This window comes from Acinonyx jubatus, chromosome X (assembly GCF_027475565.1).
Source record: "Acinonyx jubatus isolate Ajub_Pintada_27869175 chromosome X, VMU_Ajub_asm_v1.0, whole genome shotgun sequence".
Lineage (NCBI taxonomy): Eukaryota > Metazoa > Chordata > Mammalia > Carnivora > Felidae > Acinonyx > Acinonyx jubatus.
The window spans coordinates 2928288-2956213 of NC_069389.1; positions in this window are offsets into that span (position 1 = coordinate 2928288).

Here is a 27926-nt window from a genome sequence, read left to right on the forward strand (position 1 = left end):
CAGCATCACGGTTAACAAGAAACAGAAAGGCTTAGAGACAGACCTAAGTGCAAGGTCTACACACAATTGGCCACCGGAGTGAGGCAAATATTCCCAAGGAATTGCAATACTCAAGTATGATACCAGACCTCGGGTCTTTGCATCTGGGTCCTGAAGAAATGCAAATACCTTCTCTGGAAACACTATGCTATTATCTCTCACTAGACTGCAGTTTGAAGCTAAACACGGAATCAAAGAATCTAAGCTATACTGACAGCATGTGCTAATTCTATGACCAGGCAAGACTCCCTTGTACTCCCCATAAACCATCTTCTATAAAGATACTAAAGTTCTTAGATAAAGATGGTTTATCATCAGCGGCCTTGTCAAATGCAACAAAAGACGAAATGGATTATATGCCCCATATCCTGAACACTGTTATCTACAAGTGATTATTTTTAATAATTTTAGCAAATTCCATTGCCCTCAAATCATCTATTCTAGTGGGGTTATGCTGTGCCTTATAACTTCAAATAACTGCCACCAACAGTGGTGTGGAAGCTAAAACTACTTTTAATTTAATTGAATGCACTAACTGTAGTTTACTGTGTGCAGTGGGTTAACTTCGTCATAGAGTGCCTATTACCTTTATTTTATAGAAGAAAAAAAGCAGATACATAAATAACTTACATGCCCATATCACAATTAATGGCTGACTTCTGTATGTGAGAACTTAAAATGAGCCACATCTTCCCACCTGCCTTAAATTTCAATTTCTGCCTCTCACAATTTGGTGGTCGTTTTCTCCGTAACTAAAAAGTATTACAACGGAGGATGTCAGCAATCTCTTACTATTTCATAGTACTGTCTTTGTGTGAGTTTAGCACAGATTTAAATACATTAATTTATTACGTTGTAGAGGCAGAGAAAAAAAAGAAAGTTACTCAAATAATAAGAATAGGAAAGGTATTTGAATAGGACTCTGGAGTACAGGGATCAAACTTTTATTTTAAAGTCAAGTCAATATTATAAGCCATTCCATAGGAAATGATGTTCAAGATCTACACTGAACTACCATGACATTTAAAAATAACTTTGACAAAAAATGATAAAAAAATTTTAGTGGCAGACAGCTCAGTTGGTTAAGCATCTGACTTCAGTTCAGGTCATGGTCTCATGGTTTATGGGTTCGAGCCCGGCATCAGGCTCTGTTCTGACAGCTCGGAGCCTGGAGCCTGCTTCGGATTCTGTGTCTCCTTCCCTCCCTCCCTCCCCCTCTCTCCCTCCCTCTCTCTCTCTCTCTCTCTCTCTCTCTCTCTCTGCCCCTCCCCCACTACTGCTCTCTGCCTCTCAAGAATGAATATTTAAAAATTTTTAAATGATAAATTTTCAAAAACTGATAAGGTGTATTACTGTACTAATGAACAAGAACATCAAAATATTACTATTTCACAAATTTTGATGAAAAGTATGGTGGGGAAGTAGGTTCTACTTACATAAATGGGTTAGAAAACACCTTAGGGCAGAAAGTCGCCACTGCGGGGCGAAAGCGTCCGAGGTGAGCTAGCAAGATACTGTAATGGGATCACAAGTAACTTATATCACCAGCAGGAAATTCCCTTCCATGTGGCACTACTATTCTTTGATCACAAACACCACTTGCCCCACAGACCCTTTGCTTCTTCCACAAAGTTACTGATTGTTTTCACCATGTTCACCAAGCGTGTAAGATCTTGTTCTCTTCACGCTCACCACGTGGGTAATATCTTGTGGGCTCAATAAATATGGAGGTAAAACCCCTGTTCGGGGCTCCTGTCTCATCCCGGACATCAGCTTCTCCTGTATTCAATTTTTCCTCCTCTCTCTTGATGGACAAGAGAGAACTCCAGACTCATAGTCTTTGACAAAGTACTACAGCGTGTAGAATTTTAAATGTTTTTAAATTTATTTATTAGCTTGAAAGAGACAGAGAGGGAGAGTGGGAGAGTGGTAGAGAGAGAGGGAGAAAGAGAAACTAATGATAGAACTCAATGGCCACTTATGATTAAAAAATAAACTTTAGGGGCGCATGGGTGGCTCAGCTGCTTAAGCATTTGACTCTTGATTTTGGCTCAGGTCACGATCTCACGGTTCATGAGTTTGAGCCCTGTGTTGGGCTCTGTGCTGACAGTGCGGAGCCTGCTTGGGATTCTCTCTCTCCTTCTCTCTGCCCCTCCTCTGCCCCTCCTCGCTCTCAAAATAAATATTTAAAATTTTTTTTCATTAAAAAATAAATTTTAGGTCAGAGTGATGGAAGACGTGTTCCTTAATGCAATAAAGTCTGCAAATTACGGCATTCGGGTAATTGCAATGCATGGGAAAAGTATTTTGTAAATCACAAAAATAATGCTGAGCCTCTCTATTCATACATTGTTCTAGAAGCCCTGATCAATGAAATAACACGCGGAGAACCACCACTATCCACACAGATTACAAACAGAGATATAAAAATGGCACTATTCAGATGACAGTATTTAGGACGTGGAAAATCTAAAAAAAAAAATTACAAACTATTGGCATTATTGAGGATTCTGCAAGATGGTAAGACAGAGAGGGTCCCTGAGGGTCAGCGTTTTGTAGGGACAAGCCTCCTGCTGCTGCTCTGTATTCTCCTCTAAGTGCAGAGTTTGAGATTTGGAACAAGAGGAAAGAGGAAAGCACACTTGAAATGTGCTGTCTACGTCAGAGAATCCTGCAAGATGCCCAGGCCAAGCCCCAGGACAGACTCGGAAGAAACAAGGTGTGCCATGAAGGAATAAAGGCAAGGACCCCATTCTGCGTCTGGGTGAGGTAGCAGAAGGCAGGTACACACGAGGGGCAGTGACAATTTTTAGTTACATTTCCAAAAACGTATGCTGGGAAAAGTCTGCGAAGATGTCCAAACACAGGGGCACCTGGGTGGCTCAGTCAGTTAAGTGTCCGACTTTGGCTCAGGTCTTGATCTCATGGTTTGTGGGTTCGAGTTCCGTGTAGGGCTCTGTGCTGACAGTGCAGAACCTGCATGGGATCCTCTCTCTCCCTCTGTCTGGCCCTCCTCTGCTTGTGCATTCTCTCTCAAAAGTAAATAAACATTAAAAAAAAAAAAAAGAGAGAGGTCCAGGGCTCCTGGGTGGCTCAGTCCATTGAGCGTCAGACTTCAGCTCGGGTCATGATCTCGCAGTTCGGGAGTTGGAGCCCCGTGTCGGGCTCTGTGCTGACAGCTCAGAGCCTGGAGCCGGTTTAGGATTCTGGGTCTCCCTGTTTCTGCCCCTCCCCTCCTCGCACTCCGCTTCTCTCCCTCTCAAAAATAAGTAAACATTTAAAAAAAAGGTCCAAGTAAATAACTGTAAAAGACAAAGTATTTAAGGACAGGTATACTGAGATTTTAGCATAGAGAATGTCTGTATTGACAGGTGAGGCTTAAAAAAAATGAACTTCGTCAATTACATTTGAGGAAGAAAGAAATCAAGACAGAGAATGAGTTAATAATTGACTTCACGGGGCATTCCAGGTTGGCTTGTGAACAGAAACCGCCTCCTGTAACCTTTCCATTTGCACCAGAGTTCAGTTTAGACAGTTTTGACCTTGTCCTTCTTGCTAGTGGGCAGGGATCTCAAATACAGGCTATCTTCACAGCTGCCAGCAGGCTCAAGGCCGTGGGACATGGTTACTAAATATTAGTGCATTGAGGTATCTTCAGAGAAACATCGTTTCATGGCCCTGCGGATTCACTTATGTAAATTTCCTTTAAAAGATTCTACAGAACAGTCGCCTCTCAAAATTTTCTGCCAGAGAATGTTTCCTCTATCAAATATATATAAAATATATATATATCTGTATATATACACATATATGTATATACACATACATATATATGTATATACACACACACACACATATATATATATATATATATATTTAGAAATTTGGCATAATGTAAGGCCACATAGGATTTATTTATGTCACTGGACATACTGAAAGTTCAAAGAAGTTTATCTAAACAGAGATCTGGGGAATTAGTGCACACCAACTGCATTCTCCGTTTAGATAAGTGCTTTTAATGAACTATTAATCAGTGATACCAGCTTTGTAATTATAAACTTCTTTGGACTTGATTTCTTTCTTCCTCAAATGAAATTAAGCCTCACCTGTCAATACAGACATTCTCAAGCAAGTCAAGTAGCTACTTGCAGTTTTTAGGTAAACTCTACTTATGTCATTCACATTGTATTTCACATTGTCTTCATCGAACATCAATTTCAAAATAACTTATTATTTGATCATGGTCAAGTAAAGTGCCGTGGTTTCAAATCGCCTGCATGGGAGGGTGTCAAAACTCCTTCATAAATTCTCTTTGGTTGACAGGACCCTAATTCCTTAAGTAAGTACAATGCAAGTAGTTTTTGTGGGTGTGTGAACAATTTTCTTGGTTCTGGATGGAAAAGTACACGGGCGATTCTGCGGTTCATGGAAACCGTGTGTTTAAAATGAAAATCACACGCAGCAGACACACATGGTCCTCTTTAAATTAAAAAAAAATTCTTTTTTAAAAATTTTAAATATTTATTTATTTTTGAGAGAGAAAGAGACAGAGCATGAGCATGGGAGGGGCAAAGTGAGAGGGAGGCACAGAATCCGAAGCAGGCTCCAATCTCTGAGCTGTCAGCACAGAGCCTGACGTGGGCCTTGAACCCAAGAACCCTGAGATCATGAGCTGAGTCAAAGTCGGATAATTAACCGCCTGGACCACCCAGGAGCCCCCTAGAAAAGATACATCTGTTGCTTCCTATGTTACTTCTGTTAACTGTGCCATAGACAATGAAACATAAGTGAATGAGCATGGCCGTGTTGCCAGTAAAACTTTATTTACAAAAACAGGGTGCTGGCTATAATTTACGAGATCTTGGTACAAGTTAGGAATCAGCCTTGCTCTCAGCTAGTTCCCTAAATATGACATATGTGAATTCCTCTACTGTGGAGATTCAGATCCTGGCTGCCATAAAGGTATAGACTACTTGAACCAAAAAAATAAAAACAAAAATAAACAAAAATAAGATAAAGTATAACCCGTCCCCTTCTGTTTGGCCTGTGCAGAACACCTACTATGTGCCAGATAGTGGCATTGGTGTGAAGAATACAAACAACTTCACTCGTGGTCTGATGGGATGACATTTAAAAAAATGTTCTTTTCATGTTTGTTTATTTTTGAGAGAGAGAGAGAGAGAGTGTGAGCGGGGCAGGGGCAGAGAGAGAGGGGGACACAGAATCGAAAGCAGGCTCCAGGCTCCGAGCCGTCAGCACAGAGCCCGACGCGGGGCTCGAACTCACGCGAGATCACGTGAGATCTCGCGAGATCATGACCTGAGCCGAAGTCGGACACTTACCTGTCTGAGCCAGCCAGGTGTCCCACACATGGTCCACTTTAAAAGCCATGATTGCCTAATGCATGATGTATGAAGGAGTTCTTCTTTCCTGCCACGATGGATTCAGACTTTCTGTGACTTCCTATTTAATTCCTGAGAAACGCTTACCATGTTGTAAAAATCTCATCATTGATACGTAATACTAGATCCTTGGGAACTAAGGGTTCCGGAAAACATTTGTCATATCTGTCATCCTATCATGCTACTGAGTTGTCCAAAGAGGAAGCTTGTTCGTTACATACAGTATATTAATTACGTGAAATGCAAGATATTTTGAATTCGAAAACACACTCAAGGGTTCACAGAGGGGATGGTGGGCCTACCTTTCAAGACTCCAAAATTCTTCTCCGTGGAGTATGGAAACATAAAACGGCTGAGCGACGTTGAAACGTTTGTTCGATGCGCCCATGCACTGGCTGGGAGGTATGGGAGGGGGGACTTTTGCAGCACAATGATGATGTGAGGATGTCATAGAAAAGTCCGATTTGAAAATAACATGGAGGAGAAAAGGGCCAAGACGTGTGTGTCTGCTGCTGTGTCCTGTGACCTGTCTTCCTACCGTGGGTCCTCATAATGATGGACACTTGTATTCCTCTTTCTCCAGACCCCATGCATCCGATTGTTCCCAACTGTCCTTTGGGATTGGTCCTAAATGTTCCCGTGAGTCCCTGTGGCCTGCTCCCACACGGTGGGCAGTTACACGCACCGTGTCACTAGGACTCCTGTGCTCCCAGAGCCCCTTTAATTCTCCCGCCGGGGTCCATATTACATTAGGTAGCAAGTGCTGTGGTCTTGGGGGTCTAACTCAGTACATTCAGGGTCTGGATGTACGGATTCGGATAGAGCCTATCCGCTTGCTCGTGTGTGTCAGAGTTAATTTCCACGGGAACACACGCAGACACACTTATCTGTGTGTATTCTGTGCAAATTCTACAACTGCTGCTATTTCCACTTGCGTATGCTATATACAAATGCATATGCACTTATGCGATGAGTAAATAATACTTTGATAATAAACTAATAGTTATTAGTTACTAGTAAATAATAGTTATAATTAGGTTTACCAATTGACAGATTACATGTTTGATATAATTTTATCTCACGTATTCGGTTTACCTAAACACAGGTTTGGTAGAATTTTATATTCTGTTTGTCTAAATACACGTTTGATGTACTACCTAGGCTCTCTCTATATTTGATAAATCCAAATCTATACATAAATATAAATATAAAATATACGGACAGCCTTGGTAATACATGATAATGACAGTTAAAATATAATGCAATATAAATGTAATTTTCTGGTATATGCAATTATTTATAAAAATTTATATTCATTTACATGCAAATTATAGTGTGTAATTATAAATGATAGATTATAAATGCATATACAGTTGTATATATGCTATCAATATTCAATGTCATAACAATACATAATTGCACTTATGTACATTTAATGTTTAATCGTGTATAATTATAAGCAAATGATTAAATTTATTTAAATAAACAAATACACGGGGGCACCTGAACCAGTTGGTTAAGCATCTGACTCTTGGTTTCAGCTCAGGTCATCATGTCACAGTTTGTGAGTTCAAGCCCCATGTGCTGCCAGCATGGAGCCTTCTTGGGATTCTTTGTCTCTCTCCCTCTCTCTCTGCCCCTCCCTGGCTCTCTCTCTCTCTTTACCTCTCTCTCTCCCTCAAAATAAATAAGTAAACATTTAAAAACTTAAAAATTAAATAAACAAATACACTCATGTAGATTGATATACTTTATGCAGTTATAAATAAATATTTAAGTATATTCTCCATTCACGTATTACATAGCTGAATACATAACAGATGTAGTTTTTGACAGCATGATCTACAGAATATGGTTTATGGTGCAAGTCAGTAAAGAGAAGGTGGAAAGAGTGACATATATTGTAAGCTGTCACTTTGGGAGGCTGACAGCTCACGGACCATCCAGTCCCGGGACAACGAGGGCTACGGCAAGTATCCAGGAGGAAGGCAGGAAGGCACCGAATGACAGCAAAACCTCGTAAAAAGACCTCGTAAAACGCCATATTCTGCACACAGTACGTCTCAGGTGTCCTCAGTGTCCCCCTGGGCATGTGGTGTTATGACCCCCATCAGACCAACAGTCCCTGAGTTCGGAGACCTTGCGTTTCACCCTCGTCACTGCAACAGGTGACTTTGTCATATTGTATCAGGTAAATATGGACAGAAGCCCAGACTCACAGGTAAGCTCAGCGATACTAACCCCATCAGGTTAGCAATACGATATGATACGATACCCCATCAGGGCTACAGATACTAAGCTATCTTTTTGACCTCGCTCCGTACCCCACACCCACGTCTGTGCCTGGAAACGCACCATGCATCCTTCCCTAGTGGACGGAAATCCTTCCTTATTTACTTCTTGCCTGTTGGCAACATGTCCTTCTGTTGAATTAGCAATGCATTCCTCGTTTCTCTTACAATATCCTACATATAATTTGTCTAGTTTGTTTCCTACACAGACTACACATTCCTCGACGCAAATGATGGCGCTGTGTGGGGTTCTTCACTTAATCAAATTTTTCGGAATGAGGCTGAATGTCTCAAAGCATTTACATTATTTTTTTTTTCAAGGAAAACAAGAACATTTAAAGTATTAATTCGAACGGAGTAGAGTTTTCTTCTACATCGCTGTCGGTGACTATCGTTGCTGTCGGCACCTTATTCACGGTCTGGGATTTCTGTTCTCAATTCCCATTTGTTAACCTACACCCGTTGTCTGAATATCATTCTTTTAATTGGCGTGGGCTTTTTTTTTTTTAATTTAAAAAAGTTTTTTTCATGTTTATTTATTTTTGAGACAGAGAGAGAGAGAGAGAGAGAGAGAGAGAGGGAGAGAACGAGTGGGGGAGGGGCAGAGAGAGATGGAGACACAGAATCTGAAACAGGGTCCAGGCTCGGAGCTGTCAGCACACAGCCCGACGCGGGGCTCGAACCCACGAACTGTGAGATCATGACCTGAGCCGAAGTCGGACGCTCAACCCACTGAGCCACCCAGGCGCCCCTGGCGTGGGCTTCTTGAAATGGAAATCCATAATAACATTTGAAAATTTACTGTTAGGCATGATTTAATTAGTGCACACTCCACATGAAATCCAAAGTACTTAAAAAAAAAAAAAAACTCATGTGTATCTTGCACTGTTCATATCGCTGAGGTCTCAGATAAAGGCGGTGTACCCAAGAAAAATGAAATCAAGAGTCTAATGACAGGAAGCAAGAGGTCACAGGAGAAATGTAGCCAAAACCACAGAATCTAATAATACATAATGAAGCTTTGCTGATTTACTTAGAGGTTGTTGTGTGAACAGAGCCAGATTCATGTGTTAATTGTATACCCCATTTCATTTTGGCTGCAAGCTCGTTTCTGATTAAAATAGCGGGTGCTGTCATTCATGTTTGGACAAATCCTGGCTGCTTCTTAACTCCTTGTTATCACTTAAGCATTCATCTATCAGCATTGAGATAATAAACTGAACCCAGGTGCAACACGTATCTTTTCTCCAAAATCTGACAGATACGTTGTCAACTTGAGGAAGGCCCTTGCAAATAATTTTGAAAGATAAAATTTGTCCAATGGTTTGAAATCCCTGCCATTTTTAACTTTATGGTGCCTAAGTGGGTTTGGTTATTCAAACAGCGACTGTTTCACTTAAAATCCTTAAAACTATTATAAAGGCTTGTCTCACTGGTAAACTTACAACCGTTATCATCTCATCCTTTTACTTAGTGCCAACCGTATAAAGCCTGGTTTCAGTCAGTGAAACGTAACTTCCACTGCAAATAGTGTGAATAATGTGTCTTCCAAGAACTTTGGGGGTTTCTTTCTTGTATCGTTTCTCATAATTCAGAGGCCTCCCCCCCCCCCCAAAATGTTTCAGAGTCCTGCCTTGATAGAATTAAAAGTGTTCTCCCATAGCTTAAATTTGACTTTCTGTCCCAGGGGTTTTTTGCATAGTTATTTATGTCCTTGAGATAAACCTCCCACTTCTTTTTTGAAAAAACTTAAAAATTACCAATTCCTGTGACATGTTAACAGTCATTGTGTGGGATTCCTTTTTTCTTTTTTGAATGTAGCCTTCTTTCCCTTTTCTTATTTCTGCCCCCAGCTTTATTCAGGTACAACCGACAAATAAAACTGCACACATTTAAGGAGGACAACACAAAGATTGTATAGACATACACACTGTAAAATAACCACCCAAGTCAAAGTCAGGGCAGGTAATACATCCCCGATTTCACACAGTTATTTTTGTGTGTGATGAACATACATAAGTTCTACTCTCAGCAAATTTCAGCTACCTGCAGTCCTGTTAATGATACCATGTTCCTTAACGCGTAGAAGCTTCTTCGGGTAATTACAATTTTTAAAACACTGGGAGTTTTTATTGAAGTCATGATAGACTTTATTTTTGAAATGGCCTGCCTGTTCACGTGGAGTCCTCTGCAAGTCCTAGGCAGTGACTGCAGAATTATTTATTAGGACCTATCCTATTCCTCCCACAGTGTGAATCTTGGCTCCGAAGTTGCCTACAGAATGCACACTCGTGCAAACATGATCGTAGTTAACAAAATAGTCCTTTGAAGACTCCACTGTGCTTTCTACTGTGGTCTGTGTGGCTCTCAGAGTCTTGGGAAAAGGCTTTGCAAGAGGGTGACTTTGGATCTATCTGGGTCTGAAACTCAGCACGAATCATGTCTTAGTGTTTATGATAGATCCTTGGAAACATCAGGGAGCATATACAAGGTAATAATCATCTACATATGTATCAGCAATATTGTTTTCACAAGTTTATGAACCATAAACAGTTTGTGCTTCTGACACTAATTTGTTGAAGGCTAGTCTTAGCATGTCTCGGGAGATTTAGGTTTTCTCCTTAAATGTTAGAATCAAATAAATGTCTTCTGGTATGAGGCTAACCGATCCATTTTGAGGTCACGATTCCGGGGACATTAGCTCTCTATTCCAACAAACCAAAGATACCTAATTACAAATTATCCCACTAAAACGTGTTCCAGTATCTATTAGCCCATGTTTGCTTTCAGCTTCACATTTTTTTTTTCCTAATCATTAACTGCTTGTCTGGTTCAAGAGCAAATGAGACTCTGACAAAGTTCATTTGGCCATATACCACAGGTTAGCCCCTTCTGTTAAGTGTTCTCTAAGTGGCTTGTAGAGAAAGCAATTCAACAATTACACTAATAAAAGCTCCCCAACTTGATTATCCTTTCAGCAGAGCACAGTATCGGAGCCTTCCAATGATCAGGATAAAAGAAAGAGCTTGAGAGCCTCTTTGTTTGCTTGTTTTTTTGTGATGTATTATCTCCAGAGAGAACAATCTGTTCCCAGGGTCATCATAGAGAAAAGTCGGCAAAGAACTAATAACAGAATCGTAGGTACCTGGTATTTCAGAGGTTGGTGTTGTTGCTTTCCCCTCACCCACCGAGTCTAATTTTCAGTACCTGCCAGTACTAAAGTCATTGAAAGATACAATTATCCTTAAAGAATGGAAATAAAGAAGGGAATAAACACATGTTGTAAAACTTCTACACTGAAACATGTAAAATTAGCTTCTATAGGTTCTCTCCTTCTCATACTTTTTTTATACCAAAGTGCTCTTTCTTGTTTGATTTCAGCCTTGTGAAAAATCAAAAGTCTCTTAAGTTTTCTATTACATCTCCTTATTACTTTATTTTCATCCTGTAGTAAGTCTAGAAAAATGAAGTTCATGCAAACAAAGTCCACTGTTATCTGAAGGTACGCAGTAAGTATTTGTACGGGCTTTTCTTCTTTTTAAACACAAAAATTAAAACAATTCTAAAGTTTATTTTGCGAGCGAGGGAGAGAGCGAGCACGAGCAGGGGAGGGGCAGCGAGAGAGGGGGCGAGGGAGAATGGCAACCAGGCTCCCAGCCATCGGAATGTGGGCCGACTTTGCTGACTCTTCGAAAACAACACAGTCCTAGGAAAGCAGTGCTTGGATACTGGGTGATGCCAGAGCATTTTCTGCTTAAATGACTGAGTGAATCCTCGTCCACTTAAATTAAACTCTGGATAGTTAGGTAAAACGTTTCTAAAAGTTGTGAGTGACTCTCTGCAGCGTTGTGCAAATTGTGAGGATGGCGGTGAAGAAAAGGAAAAAAGGAAAAAAGGAAAAAGTGTATATGTCTGTGTGTGTATGTATATGGGAAAGAACTGTTATGGAGACGGATAAGAGAGGGACGTATGCTATATCATATGTCATATAATATATACATATATATGGCCATGCAGAATCTATGCATGCAATGTACGCACATAAAATATATCTACCCCTATTTATGTATTTATATAACAAAAAGTGGGTGTGCATACACACACACACACACACACACACATATATATATACAGAAATACATATATACGTATTCCTGCCAAAAACAATGAGAATTACACTGTATATATATATACACATACATATATATGTGTGTGTGTATATAGGTGTACATATATGTACACCCATATACACACACACATATATATGTATGTGTATATATATACATATATGTATGTATATATGTGTATATATGTATGCGTGTATATATACATATATATGTACGTGTATATATGTATATATGTATGTATATATGTGTGTATATATATGTATATATAGCATATACATATATATACACAAGTTTTCATAAGTTTTAGGTACTTGTGAAGAGAAGATTTAATATTTAAGGTTTGTTTTTCTTATACCCACTATTTAAACTTTCCCCAAGGTCATCTTTACTACTCTGCTATTCAGAAGTTGAAAAAACGTGAGTCAGTGAAATCCTGTACAGAAGTGTGGTATTTTCAAGGAGGGGACCATAATCGAGTGGTCTCTATGTAAATATAGGATAGTTGCATGTGTTCCTGTAATTTTAAATAACCTAAACTCCTGGAGTTCCAGAAAAAAGAAACACATCACATGTTGCTAACATTCACCTAAATTATATATTGCAATTGTAATATGAAATTACTAAACTGAGCGATACTGACAAATATCAAGTTCTGGATTAACTTATATATAAAGTGTCCTCAAAAGTAGAGGTGAGACACATACTGGCTTGGTGTTATTGGAGACAGGCAAAGCAGGTATGTATCCCGCATCCTAATGACTATTCAATGGCACCAGCATCTAGTAAAGAAGCATATGAGGAAACATGAAGAATCTATTATAAATTATGAGAATTTGATAACAGAGCTGAAGCTAGGACCTAAGCCACACGTGAAACCTGGTCTCCCAAAGCCTATTTGCAAAGCCGTCACCAAGCGGACAGCACAGGGCAGACTAGTCACGGTCCTTCTCTTCCTCATGAATGAGGACATGTATACAAGTCACATGGGAGGTCCGGTGGGGAGTGGGGTTAACAGCACCAGAAACAAGGAGATGTGGTCAGGAGTTCATGCAACAGCAGATACCAGCTTGTGTCAGACGTAGCCAGGGGCATGAGCACTGGCGATACTCCTGGAAACGTGCGGAGGGAGAGGGAAGAAGGGTCCCCTCACTCACAGCAGGAAGGCAACAGGTAGTCCTGACATATTTTTCTTTAAGGGTCCTGAAACTGTACTAGCAATACTGAGGCAAACTGAACTGAACCGAATTAAAGGGAGTTTCGCGAGTCCTGGACAAGACATGAAAGCAGATAGACAGAAGGAGAATATCAAAGACAGAGTCAGGTGGATTTTGTCGCAAACAGAATCTTTTTTTGGGTTTAGGAGGAAGTGACTATACAGGAAAATGGCGGAACGTTAAAGGTTACAGCAGAAATCTCACGCAAAGACAAAAGCAAGTCCTGCAAAAGGACTCCTCTACAGGTTACACTAGGCCAAGCATGAATAATTAAGTCACGGATCAAAAATTCTAAGAATTACATAAGATAATGTAATAATTATGAATATCATTGAGTCATTTGCCATAGTCAGGAATTATATATACACACATATATACATATATATATATGCATTATATGTTATAGGTATTTATACATATAATTAAAAATTTTAACTGTCTTGGGGTGCCTGTGTCGCTCAGTCGGTTAAGCATCCAACTTCAGCTCAGGTCATGATCTCACAGTTCGTAAGTTCGAGCCCTGTGTTGGGTTCTGTGCTAACAGCTCAGAGCCTGGAGCCTGCTTTGGATTCTGTGTGTGTGTGTGTGTGTGTGTGTGTGTCTCTCTCTCTCTCTCTCTCTCTCTCTCTGCCTCTTCCCTGGTCGCACTCTGTCTCTCAAAAATAAACATTAAAAAAAAATTAACTGTCTTGATTTATCCATCGAAGTATTTTTTCATATATACATATATATTTTAAATGGGCATATATATACATATATGAGTCATTTGCTGTAGTCAGGAAATGCAACCTTTGTGTGTGTGTGTGTGTGTGTGTGTATCATATATCATATATATAGCTCAAAATTTTTGATTGTTTTGTTTATCCAAAGCATTTTTTTTTAATTTTTTTTCAACGTTTTTTATTTATTTTTGGGACAGAGAGAGACAGAGCATGAACGGGGGAGGGGCAGAGAGAGAGGGAGACACAGAATCGGAAACAGGCTCCAGGCTCCGAGCCATCAGCCCAGAGCCCGACGCGAGGCTCGAACTCCCGGACCGCGAGATCGTGGCCTGGCTGAAGTCAGATGCTTAACCGACTGCGCCACCCAGGCACCCCTCCAAAGCATTTTTTAAATGTGTATTCATTTTCAGAGACAGAGAGACAGAAAATCCCAAGCAGGTTCCAGGCTGTCAGCACAGAGCCCAACACGGGGCTTGAACCCACGAACAGTGAGATCATGACCTGAGCTGAAATCAAGAGTCAGATGTTCAAGCGACTGAGCCACCCAGGCGCCTCGTCCATTAACGTATTTTTTATTTTATTTTTAAAAAAAATTTTTTTTGAACGTTTTTTATTTATTTTTGGGACAGAGAGAGACAGAGCATGAAGAGGGGAGGGGCAGAGACAGAGGGAGACACAGAATCGAAAACAGGCTCCAGGCTCCGAGCCATCAGCCCAGAGCCTGACGCGGGGCTCAAACTCACGGACCGCGAGATCATGACCTGGCTGAAGTCGGACGCTCAACCGACTGCGCCACCCAGGCGCCCCTTTTAACGTATTTTTCAAATAAATACTGTTCTGCATGTTTTCCGGTTCGTGAAAAAAGTCACGCGTTTGAAGGCATTGTATTTTTACTTATATTCTGGAAATAAAACCACAATATTGTGTTATAAGCTCCTACCGACATTACTCATTCATCTGAAGTTGTCTTCCCTATTCCAAATTCTTGATTTAAAGTTAATAGATGCATTTATAAAATACCTACAGACCATGCCTTGTTTACAGGCCATTATAACAAATTTTTAAAATACATTTTACAGATAATAATCACTACTATAGCATTAACATGACAAACATAAAAAAAATGACATTTTATTTTTCTAAACACTTTTTTAATGTTTTATTTATTTTTCAGAGAGGGACAGAGACGGCGGCGGGGCAAGCAGAGGAGGGCAGAGAGAGAGGGAAACACAGAATGTGAAGCAGGCTCCAGGCTCTCACCTGTCAGTGCAGAGCCTGATGCAGGGCTTGAACTCATGAACCACGAGATCATGACCTGAGCTGAAGTCAGACACTTAATCAACTGAGCCACCCAGGCACCCTGAAAATATGACATTTTAGATGGACTTTTCCCCTTTCCTTCCTTATTTATTATAAAATATCTTCTTTGCATAAACATAAAACTATATGGCAACTGTAAAGAAAAGAGTGTTCCCGCTCTAATGTTCTCCACCCCCTATAAATGTGGTTGTGTGTCATCTAACTGTAGATACAGGTTGGAAGGATATGGATAGAGACAGAGATCATAATAGGTATCTAAATTAAGATTTCTACAGATGTATATTTGACGATTACAGTTTTACTCAAGTTAAACACACAGAGTCTAGACACACACAAACATTTGTATGGTAAGACATTTATCTAATGATGATTTAAAAAAAATTTTTTTTTAACATTTTATTTATTTTTGAGACAGGGAGAGACAGAGCATGAACAGGGGAGGGTCAGAGAGAGGGAGACACAGAATCTGAAGCAGGCTCCAGGCTCCGAGCTGTCAGCACAGAGCCGGACACGGGGCTCGAACTCCCAAACCATGAGATGATGACCTGACCTGAAGTCAGTCGATCAACAGGCTGAGCCACCCAGGCGCCCCCATGTTCAAGGGTTAATGGTAAGACTGATGAAAGCAAGTTGTGACGCAAGGAGCTAAGCCTTTCTGCAATTGAATGGTACCCTTTAAATCCCATTTTAGAAGGGTGCATTATAGATTCATTAGAAGATTTTTATTACACTTTTTCCAGACACGAAGCGAGACATTTTCTAGAGTGCAAGCACTTTAATCATGAGCACCGGGCACACAGACAAAGGACAAAATTATAGACTGGTTTTCTGCTCTGGATACGCAATGAAGCTTCCAGACTTTAGACGGCGGTACATTTAGAAACGTGGGTCCCAAATGCCGCTACATGTGACGTTCATGCTGTTTCATTTTTAATCCTCTGTAATGCTCTACACCCTGCTCTTTGTGAGTAACTGTCCCTTTGCTGGGTACACAAAATGTGTCAAGTGCCGTAGATGTAAACTGCAACATATTCATAATGAAAGGAAAAGAGGCCCCCACTGGCAGTTCGACACCAGAAGGCAGATAGTCATGAAATTTCTTTCTAAGAGACAAAACACTAAGTATACATTGTTAATATTTATAGGGACGTAAACTCCTATAGATTTCTCAGTTTGATTACCTTCTTATCAGCATGCAAGCAGGGAGAGGATTAAGTCTGAAATGAGAAGGTAAGGCATTTATATTTGCTATACCAAGATGATTTTTCTTTGATTAGACTAATTTCAGGTATAGAAGTTCAGATTAATCAGGGGAAATATGCATGCTTAGTAGTCTCCAATAAAAATCTAAATTTATCCTCACAAAGCAAGAATAATGCATGTGGTTTCCACTACATCAATTATGTACACGTATTCCAATTCTGGACTTGATCAGTACAAATGAGATAATTTATGTTACACATACTCTTTTTTTTTTTTTTTTTTTGCGTCGTATTATGAAAGTCTTATGTGTTGTTTGTCCCCGGCCTGGCTAATTATAAAATGTCGACTGTATTCCACATCCCCAAATGAACTGTCAATGCCCGAGGTTGAGTTGGATTTTGTTTTTTTCTCTTTGGTGCCCTGTATTTTGGGAACCGTGGCAAACAGTGAATATCCTGTGCCTTGATTGGTTTGCCCATCTAAGTAGATCAAGAGGACGGGAAATGGGGATCCAGAGCACATCACTAGGGGAAGCAGGCATGCACGGAGCCAACGGCAAGGCTCAGCAGGCACTCGCAAAGCACCAAGGATAAGGAGGAAGGGCATATGCACACAACCATTCACAAAACACTTCTGCTGACAACGTGAATGCCTCTGTCACGTCATCTCTCCTGGATTCATACACACACGGTGTTTTCAGTTTTGCACAGTGTGCCAGTGCATGACCCAACAATGCAAGTGAGCCCTTGGGGAGCTCCTACTGTAACAGTCACAAACAGGCCATGGTGCAAGTCTTTCCAAAACGGGCTGCACCAAAGCTAGCTTCAGAAAGTACGTCATGGGGAGAGGAAAAGGCGTCGTGTGAAAACTAGCTGGGGAAACACCCCGCCTTAAATATTCCATCCTTGAAGAGCCATGATGCATCCCGGCCAATAAATCTAGAAGCTTCTTGGTAAATTAAACATGTCTGAGAGTCACAGCTTGAGCCGGTGTTTCCCAGACCCATTTCATTACAAATTACTGCATTTTTTCCTACTAATATCTATTAAACATCTGAAAACATTTTTAAGAAACATTGCTTGAATATATTGTAGTTTCCAAACTTGGAGTTTAAGTCAATTATGGTCCAGTGAGATTAAGTCTGGTGGATTTTTATTTTTCCCAATGCAATTTAAACAACATATGTTTGGAGTATTTCTATCAAATGTCATGAAACTTGAAATTATTTTACAACTTCTCAGCACGGAGTCAGTGATATGTGTGCCCTGAAAGTGGTATAGTGTTTATGTGTGAATGAAGACCAATGTTTTTAAATCCTAGATATGTCATTAACGTGATAAAAGGCATATTCTTGTTTAGTTTACAACCTACACTGATTTTAGGCATATATGTGAAAATACACACACACATAGGCACATACATGTGTAACTGTAAGAAATAACCGTCAGCAAATTTCTAAGCTATGTTTTCTTATAGTCCTGTTTTAACATATCACCTTAATTCCTTTTTTACGTCTTGTGCCTTCATGATAAGGGACGATGCATTAAAACAGTAACTGAATTTTCTCTGCTAGACCACAAAAGCTGGAAATTTGGTGCAATTTTTCAGTTCCGGGTAGCTAGTATGGGCTGGACTGTGTGCCCTATGCTGGTACTGACACCCCGAGGACCACAGGATGGAAGTGTATTTGGAGATGGGGTGTTTAAAGCGATAATTAAGGATAAAATGAGGTCAGATGGGTGGGTCTTAATCCAATCAGATCTTATAAGAAGTACACAGGCACAGAGGGAGCCCATGTGAGGACACAGAGAGAAGATGACTTCAAGGACAGAAGCCTCACTCCCACCTGGATCTCAGACCCCAGCCTCCAGGACTGGGGGAGGGAGACATGTCTGTTGTTTAAGGCACCCCGTCTGTGGTGGTTGTAATGGCAGCCCTAGGAAATTCATACAGTGGATAAAGAACCATAAAAGAAGGAATCAAAACTTTAAATCAAGACATAATTACAGTAGGCTTGTGTTAGGGTTCCCTGGGAAAGCCTTTGAACAGAAGTCTTAGATATAGAAACTTTTGCGTGTGTGTGAATTTGAGAGGGGCAGAGAAACAGGGAGAGAGAATCCCAAGCAGGCTCCATTCTGTCAGTGCAGAGCCTGATACGGGGCTCGAACTCATGAACCTTGAGACCGTGATCTGAACCGGTCAAGAGCCACACACGTAAGCAACTGAGCCACCCAGGTGCCCCGCTGCTTTCATTTCAAAAGTGTACGATCATGGGGGGCACCTGGGTGGCTCAGTTGGTCACGTGTGTGACTCCTGATTTCAGCTCAGGTCATGATCTCATGGTTTGTGAGTGCAAGCCCCACCTAGGGCTCTGTGCTGACAACTTGGAGTCTGGTTGGCATATTCTCTCTCTCTCTCTCTCTCTCTCTCTCTCTCTCTTTCTCTCTCTTTCTCTCCCCTCCTCCTCCTCCTCCGTCTCTCCCCAACTCTCTCTCTCTCTCTCTCAAAAATAAATACTTATTTTTTAAAAAAGTCTATGCTCATGAGCGTGTCTGGATGACGTCATACACATTGTAAAACTCCCCTCTGTTTATCACAAAGTATGGATTCACTTTGATAACCCAGAGGGTGGATCCCGTGTCTCCTTTCTGCTTGGAGTTTTTATTCCAGAAGGACGTTCCACTCTTCCATGTAGGAGGGCATGCCCACAACGGTTGACAGGATTTCTGTGCCTAAGATAGCAGAAAGCCTTGACATTTTATCATAAGCCGTTTTCTAACTTTGGAGAGAGAAAAGGAAGAAAGGGTATCACTATACACAAGATATGTGCAAAGCATTCTGGCTGTTATGGTGCCCCTCTTAAAACGCCTTCACTTTCCACTTAAAAATAAATCTTTGGCTCAGTTGGGTAAGCGTCCGACTTCGACTCAGGTCGTGATTTCTCGGTTTGTGGGGTTCGAGCCCCTTGTTGGGCTCTGTGCTGACAGCTCGCAGTCTGGAGCCTGCTTCAGATTCTGTGTCTCCCTTTTTCTCTGCCCCTCCACAGCTCAAGTTCACTCTCTCTCTCTCAAAAATAAGCATTAAAAGTTTTTTTTTAAAATCTTTGAAGAAGAGAAAGGAGGAGCAATCATTAGATTGTCTTCCTGTGTTGTTAAAAGTAAAATAAAATGCCTCAACACAGATGCTTTCCATCCACTGCCACCTGACTAGGATGCTATGCAACCTGAGGCACAGTACAGGTCAACCCTCCTGTTTACAGGAGCTACCTGGCATTTCCAAATGATTACAAATTACCCTGAACAAGCTACCACCCACTTTATATTCCTGCAATCTGCCCCTTTGTGTTTATATTATGTTTGAAATAATTTTTAGGAAACGGCTGAGTGGCTGTTCATGTTAGGTCCGTGTGGGTCACGAACTCATTTTTGAGACATTTACACCGGCAAGAAATTAGCGTTACCAAAAGTGTAGCCAGCACAATGTATAACCAATATTAAGTATCCTTCCTTAAGATCATCAATTTGTAGTTTATTAAGAAATGTAATCACACTGCAGTAAACCACACCGGCGACCAATTAGGTCCACACGTTGATGGAATGCAAGCCCGAGGTATTTGTACGATTTAACGGAGCGTATTTTCGTGGCTCGTCAGTTCGTAAAGTTCATGCGGACATGCACACGTGTCGATAGAGCATTTCGAAAGCGTCAAGAAATAAGTCTGTGCGTTAGTGAAAATGACCGGCCTGTTCGCTGATGTTCCCGTGTGGCGGTTTTAACCATGCGTAGAAATTTGCGAATTTAACCAACTGGTGTCGTTCGTTGAGTGTTTCATCTGAACATTAAATAAAAATAAGCAAGCTATGGTCATGTGCTCTTACTACACAAACCGGAGACAGAGAAGGAACATTGCCAAGTTTAGTGTAGGAATCTCCATTTCCAAACTCAACCTCTAAGCTAGTGGGTTACATCAGCAACGCCTGTGTGAGAAGCAAAATTCTTCATCCTTTTTAAGCATTTCTTCTTCAAGGAATTTTTAGGGAAGTCTGCTTCTAAAGGAAAGGTGGATGGCAATTTATATTATATAAGGGACTCTTTCCACATTCTTGTTATAAAAAATAAGCATTCTTTTTCTTAAGCTCGTTTTTGCTACAAGATTAAGATCTCTGGTGTAACATTAAGTTGATTAAGGTCTAATACTCATTTGAATATTAAAACTTGTTTTCTACCCCAAATTAACATGCTTTTGTACCATAAAGTTACGTGAACCTATTATTCTGTATTTAAGATATTCCAAATGAGGCCAAACAGAGTGGAGACCAGTATTCACAATTTGTATTTGCTCTAAATCTTACATGGTAATTCGTTCTTAAAAAGGTGGGGCATTAAAAGTCTCACAGAGCATCTGTATATATCATGGACTGAATTAGGTTGCTGAAGTTGGGCCCACGCACGTGACCGCTATGCTTCTTTCCGCAAAGACTCTCTGTGTAGAAATCGCAAACACCGTCTGAGGGAGTCGTGGGGATTCCTTCTCCCGGGATTTATGTGTTCAAGCCTTGCAAACTTTTATGTAGGAGTCTCTGATAAGAGTACACGATGAACACAGGCGTTTTCGCTTCCTTTCCAGGAGAACAGTGGTGGTTAATATTCACTGGGGCAATGGCCCTTTATCAACTGTGATCCCAAATGTCTACAGTGAGAATAATTCATCTGCGAAGTGACTGAACACAGTAAGGAACAGGGCGCTCTCTCTGAGATTAGCTTCTGGGCCAGCTCCCCACCCCCGTTTCCTACAGTGCTAGTCCCCTCGGAGCTGAATTCTTACATTAGATTCTGGGCAACCAAGAGTCTATTGAGATCTTACAGTGTCTCTGCCTCTGTCTCTGTCTCTCCATCCGCTCTCTGCGCATTTAATCTCACATCTGGAGAAAAGATGTGATGTTTACGCTGCCTGTTTCATTTCAAAATACTGTAAAAGTAAGTGACTGGCCTTTTTGACTCCTGCAGCACGGATGCTGAGATAATCAGGTGTCAGATCCTGCATGGATTCTGAAATATGACCCCAGGACCTTATTAACGAACACATGCTCACACCCAGCCCGGAAAGACAAGAGTTACCACCACTGACTTCCAGATACGGTGACGTGGAGTTTAGAAAGCTATCACTCTAACCCCCTTTCTCCTAATTAATTTTAAGTTAGACAAGCACATCCGTTTTTAAACCTGAGCTCATTTCCATGCAGATCATATGTATATATATGCAGAATATGCATTATTTCTTTCCACTTCAAATTCTGTGAATTTATAGCACCATGTTTCACTAAGCTAGACTTTTTTCCCTCAAAGATGAGCATGATTCAATTAAAACTCTGCTCCACTCTTCACCAGAATAAGCTTTTGGAAAGCATCCTAAAATCATCCCTACTTCCACTAGGAAGCTAATAAAATACGGATCCAAAACACACACACACACACACACACACACACACACACACACACACACACACATCTAACAAGAAAAATGCTTTAGGAGCAAAAAGTGTTTTTATTACTTTATGATTGGATTTAATTTCTCCCCTTAGAAGTAATAAAGATTATTCTTTTTATTCTTTTTCAAATTTATTTTGCTTTAGAAGAAGCACAGACTTCTGAATTTTCATACCAAGAAAAGATCCTTGGTCAGTTCAAATAATTATACTGCATTTGGAGAGAAAACGATATTTATATGATAATCTCCTACCCTCTAAGTTCAGCACAAGGAAGATTTCATGCTGCTAGCTTCAGGCATCCAATTTTGATTTGGTGAAATAAGCTGTTAAAAGTTACTGTCACTTATTTCCGCGAAAATTTTCTGGTCGTTTCTACAATTTTTTTTTTTTTTATTCCTCTGTGTTTGAACTTTCAACTTAGACTTGATTCTTGTATTCTTGAGGACAGTAATACTTTAAAAGTGCATTTTTGGGGACTCCTGGGAGGCTCAGTACGTTAAGTGTCCACCCTTGGCTTAGTCACGATCTCAAGGTTTGTGGGCTCGAGCCCCATGTGGGGCTCTGCTGACAGCTCGGAGACTGGAACATGCTTCGGATTCTGTGTCTCCCTCCCTCTCTGCCCCTCCCCTGCTCGCATTCTGTCTGTCTCTCTCTCTCAAAAATAATGAAACATTAAAAACAATTAAAAAAATAAAAGTTCATTTTTCCCCCAAATCAAGATGTTGTGAGCAGAAAGCGGGATCTAAATAACGTTATTACTTCTGTCCTTTCAGTGTGACTGAGCCAGCCAGGTGCCCCTATACATCTAATGTTTTAGTCCACAAAAGTGTTGAACATATCCTTAATACCCACAGATGTCACTAAACAAAATAAGGAAAGCCATTCTTTACTCAATGAGGAAGGATAGCATTTTGTTTGGGGCAACTAGACTCAGGTGGCAGGTGGCCATTACATACTGATCCTAAAACACCAAAGAGCAAACTGACCAGATCCAACCTGTCTGCATGCTCCAGTAGGGCTGATATTCAAAACGGAGTATAATGCATGAATCTATTGCATTATCACCCGATCACTGCAGATGTCACTTATAACTTGATGTGTAAACATAACATGCCTGATAATGGCATCATGGCCAAAGAAATTTATTTTGTACCCACTTGTCTTCGAATGCATGGAGAAGTATAGACTGATTTCTTCTGGGAGCATAGAATGAACTCCTTTTAGTACATGTGAGAACCAGAGTCTGGTATTTCATCCACCTTTATCATGGATACTACACGTATAGAAGGAGATAAAATAAAACATATATATACTTTTGGTGCACATTCTAAGAAATATTTTATGATGGCGGGGCAAGAGATATATATTTTTTGTGTTGTCTATTTAACAACGAAAAATGTGTTAACCCAAGTTACTGTGGGTGAACAAGGATTAACAGTTTTTTATTTTAAGAAATTAGTAAATAAAAAAAAATTAGTAAATAATAAAAGAATGTATTGGGAAGGAAATTAAAATCCAAGTATATGCATATAATATATATTATCTTTATCTTATTCATAAGTTATAAATATTTATCATTTATGTTTATATATCACACAATTATACATTATATATGTAATATATAATGTACTATAATGTGTTACATGTTATAATTATGTACTATATGTCATATAAATGTATTAAGTGGCATATATTATACATATTATATATTACACGTGTGGTAGGATATTACATGTTGTATGTATTATATGTTACGTTCTATCTACGTTACGTGTATACAAATGTCATTTTCGAAAAATGTGCTTGTGAGTGTAATGGCATGCAGAGAGGATTTACATCCACACTGCCAACGTTCAATTCAGGGAACTGGAAAAAAAAAAAAAAAGTCAAGGGTAATTATCACTTGACGCTAGATATCTCTCACCTAACTTCACCTGTAATGCATTCCAGATTGAAACGCACCAACCCTCCCCCACTTTTCAGGCACTTACATTAAGCCTCAGTGCACACACTTGAGTGAGCCTGTGCACGCTGCAAGGTGTGCTGCCTAGATACAATTATGCAGTGACTCCCTCACTACCCCCAGCACCCACTCTGCTTCTGGGTATGGGGAGTGCTGTCTAACATCGTGGATGTGGAGGGAGCCAAGTCTTGTGTTTCTTAATTAGATAGAGATTTCTATGTGAACACAAACAATGTTATATGAGGGGTAACCCAGTTAAAATGTGTATTTTATATACATGTATATTATATATTAAAATGTGTATTATATAGATGTATATAATGTATTATATACATTATACACATATAATATACATCATACAGTATAATATAGAATTGTATACCTATATATATACACATATGTGTGTATATATATACGTATATATACATACATTATGTATATATATGTATGTGTGTATATATATATATACGTATATGTATACACACATACACACACACACACGTGTATGTAATAACCCTGATTTCTAGGACATCCCATTATTTGATTCATTTTCAAAAAGTGTGAACAATTTCCCCAAATAAAACTCACACCTGGATTAAGGAAAAAGTAAATTCTAGCATAACGCTGTTTTCTGAGATTTCCCAAGTCAAAAACTTTATAAAAACGTGTTCATCTAATGAGTGAAGGAGTCAAAATGTACAAACTAGCAGTTATAAGATGAAGAAGTCTTGGGGATGCGAGGGACAGCACACCGATTACAGTTAATCACACTGTATTGTACATGACAGTTGCTGTGACAGGGGATCTGAAAAGCCCTCATCACAAGAACAAAAATTCAGTAACTGTGCGCGGACGCATCTTAACTTACTGTGGTGATGGATTCAAAATACACAAAACTACGGATTCATTACTCTGAACATCTGAAACTAACATAATTGTTTGTCAGTTATAGGTCGCTACAAAAATAAAGCTAAGTCACATGGGGTGCCCGGGTGGCTCAGTCGGTTAAGTATCTGACTCCTGATTGTGGCTCAGATCATGATCTCACGGTTCGTGGGTTCAAGCCCTGCATCAGGCTCTATGCTGACAGTACGGAACCCGGTTGGGGTTCTCTCTCTCTCTGCCTCTCCACAGCTCACGCTCTCTCTCTCTCTCTCTCAAAATCAATAAATAAACTTAAAAAAATAAAACTAAATTTTGAAAACTACTTATCTGAGCAACACTAAGTGCATCACTAAATGATATAACATGAATTACAAAGTCCCCTCTCCCTGGAAACTCTTAGAGAGAGACAGAGCACAAGTGAGAGAGGGGCAGAGAGAGAGGGAGACACAATGGAAGCAGGCTCCAGGTTCCGAGCTGTGAGCACAGAGCCCAACGTGGGGCTCAAACTCATGAACCGTGAGATCACGACCTGAGCCGAAGCCAGTCACCCAACTGGCTGAGCCACCCAGATGCCCCTGATATTCATTCTTTATTTAAAGTAACTTTTTGGTGTTACCATTTTTTACTTAATTATATAGCAAGCATTTGCATACACAGAAATCACAGTACATTTCCAAACTATTTTTAAAATGGGAAAAATTAAATTGCTACGTTTTATAAGTAATGTCACTAGGTGTGTGCTTGAATGTATTATGGCTTACTTAATCTGTTTTGTCTTACTAGACTCTGGTCTTGTCCTCAAGCTATTACATTGTGGCGTCGGTGGTTAGTTTTAGAAATAGAACCCTTTCTGGTAACTGAAATCTGACATGTTCTTTCTGTGGGTGAAAAGAGCTAATTTATGTTCACTGTTACCTGCACGTTCTGGCTTTTGTCAAGTCACAGTTTTATCTATTTCAGTGTGGTTTTTTGCTATCTAGGGTACAGGAGCTTTGTTTTACTGATCCATTCGACACTTTTGCAATATACAACCACATACATGGAAGCCAAGCATGCAAACACACAGACAGACACAGAGACACACGCACACACATACCTGCCAATTTACATAATAGGAAAGACACTAAAGGAAGACATTTGGGGCTCAAATCACATATTCAGCTCAGCCTATGCTGGTCACTTTTAGATGAAATCAGTCTACAAGGTTATCCGTGTAATGGGAATAAATTTAGTGACTATTCACAAGGGTGTTGGGAAAAAAAAATGATCTTTGCATTTCACAGCACATGATTATCACTCAAAAACGTTAACTACTCCATCATGATGATCACGACGTAATCTTTAAATTACGTACTTACACCTGTATTTCTCGACTTCTTTATCCCATACTTGTAAGCTTTTCACCGTAAACATGTGGCCACAAACACATTATCTTCCCACCTCTCGGAATGTCCCCTTCCCACTGGTATTTTGAGACTGTGGGAGAAAGATAGCAGTTACACTCAATGCCTATCTGTAATTATTTTAATCCTATTCCAAATAGGATGCAATCTCTTGGCTCTTGAACACAACATCTCCCTCACTACTTAAACTGTCCGTCGTTCCGTCTGCCTGCCTGCATTGTCCAAAGTAGCTGGTGCATTTTATTTTACAGTGACTCTAGTAGACTTGGGGACACAACACTGTCTTTGATGACGTGTGCTGTTAAGTCAGATACCTCTCTAGAAGCTGCGTAAGGTGAACACGCATGCCTGGAAGCCCTACCCCTGAGGCACAGACACCAATGGCACAAGAAGACCCACATGAAAATCTAGAGGAAGATTCAAAGAATAAAAAGGTTCAGAGGACTGTGTCCGACAGATGACTCTGTCATCATTTCACCCCAAGCATGAGCCATGCGCCAATTTGTGAAGTATGTATGAACATAACACCAATGAAGCTGTCCCGGGCCAGGTGAGTGTCCCAGCAAGGACTGTGACATCCATGCACGTGCACATTAGGCACCAGACAAGGACACTCAGGAGAGTATCAACCCCCTGGCAGCTGAGCTGAGCAAAGACGGATATTCTTGACCCGCAGTTTTCTTATTTGCTTGCGGCTGAAGGGGTGGAAAGTCACCTCTATGTGTTTTTCCATACGTGTGCTTCCTTCGTATGGGATTAGGACTCAACCGTCCAAGCCTATGACTCCCGTCACTATTTTCCCCTCACAACACCTAATCCCCCAAACCTGTTCTGTTATGTTCCACCGTTTTCCTCGTGGGTAGTCCTGAGGGATGTCAATGTTTGCTCCTCTGGTTCCTGGGAAGCAGGTTTTAAAAATGAGATGTGTGGGGCGCCTGGGTGGATCAGTAGGTTGAGCGTCTGACTCTTGATTTTGGCTCAGGTCATGATCTCATGGCTTGTAGGATCGAGCCGTGCGTCAGGCTCTGTGGTGACGGCACACAGTCTGCTTGGGATTATCTCCCTCTCTCTCAGAATAAATAAATAAATAAATAAAATCTTTAAAAAACAAGATATGTTTCCTTTTATTTGCAGATTTCGGATTTTTACTTACTGTCTTGTCATACAAAAATATCTGCTTACTGACATATGGGTGGGGAAATGAGGTAGTTCACATTTGTAATTTTCATTAGCTGCTGACTTGGCAAATATATAACTGCCTGATGGATGGTGAATGTTTGTATATTCTTTGGAGGTCCCACACAGCACTGCATTTTGTATGGTGCTAGGAGGAGCATTTGCTGTGTGTGGTTGTTACCCACCCTGCCATCTTGCTAACTGTGGATCAAAGAGAGTACTTAGTGATTTCCTACTATTCTCTCTCTCCCTCCTTCTCTTTCTATCTTTACTGCCATTTTTGTCTGTGCCTCTCTCATATTCCCCAAATAAAAATTCCACTATGCGTTGTTCCCTTCCCTATTTTATTCCCATATACATTTTCCTCAAAGTTGCCTACTAGTTTACATATTAGCTAGCATAATAAGTATGATATCTATTCAACAGACCAATAGGGTTATGCTTCTCCCAACAATCTGCTTAAGATCCTTGACTCAAGCATGGAACCCCTGTCGAGTTAGCCAGTATCTTTTGACCAGCACAGAAAGCTAGTTTTGGGTCCCAGTTTCTAAAAGCAGGTAACCCTCCCTTCTACCCTCGCCAGTTCAGATTATTTTCCTCATCACTTGCCTTCCTGGGAAGTGAAAGGCAAAAGTCCACGCTTCATGTGATTTGCCTTTTTGAGGGTCAATGCTGAATGCTCAAACAAAGGC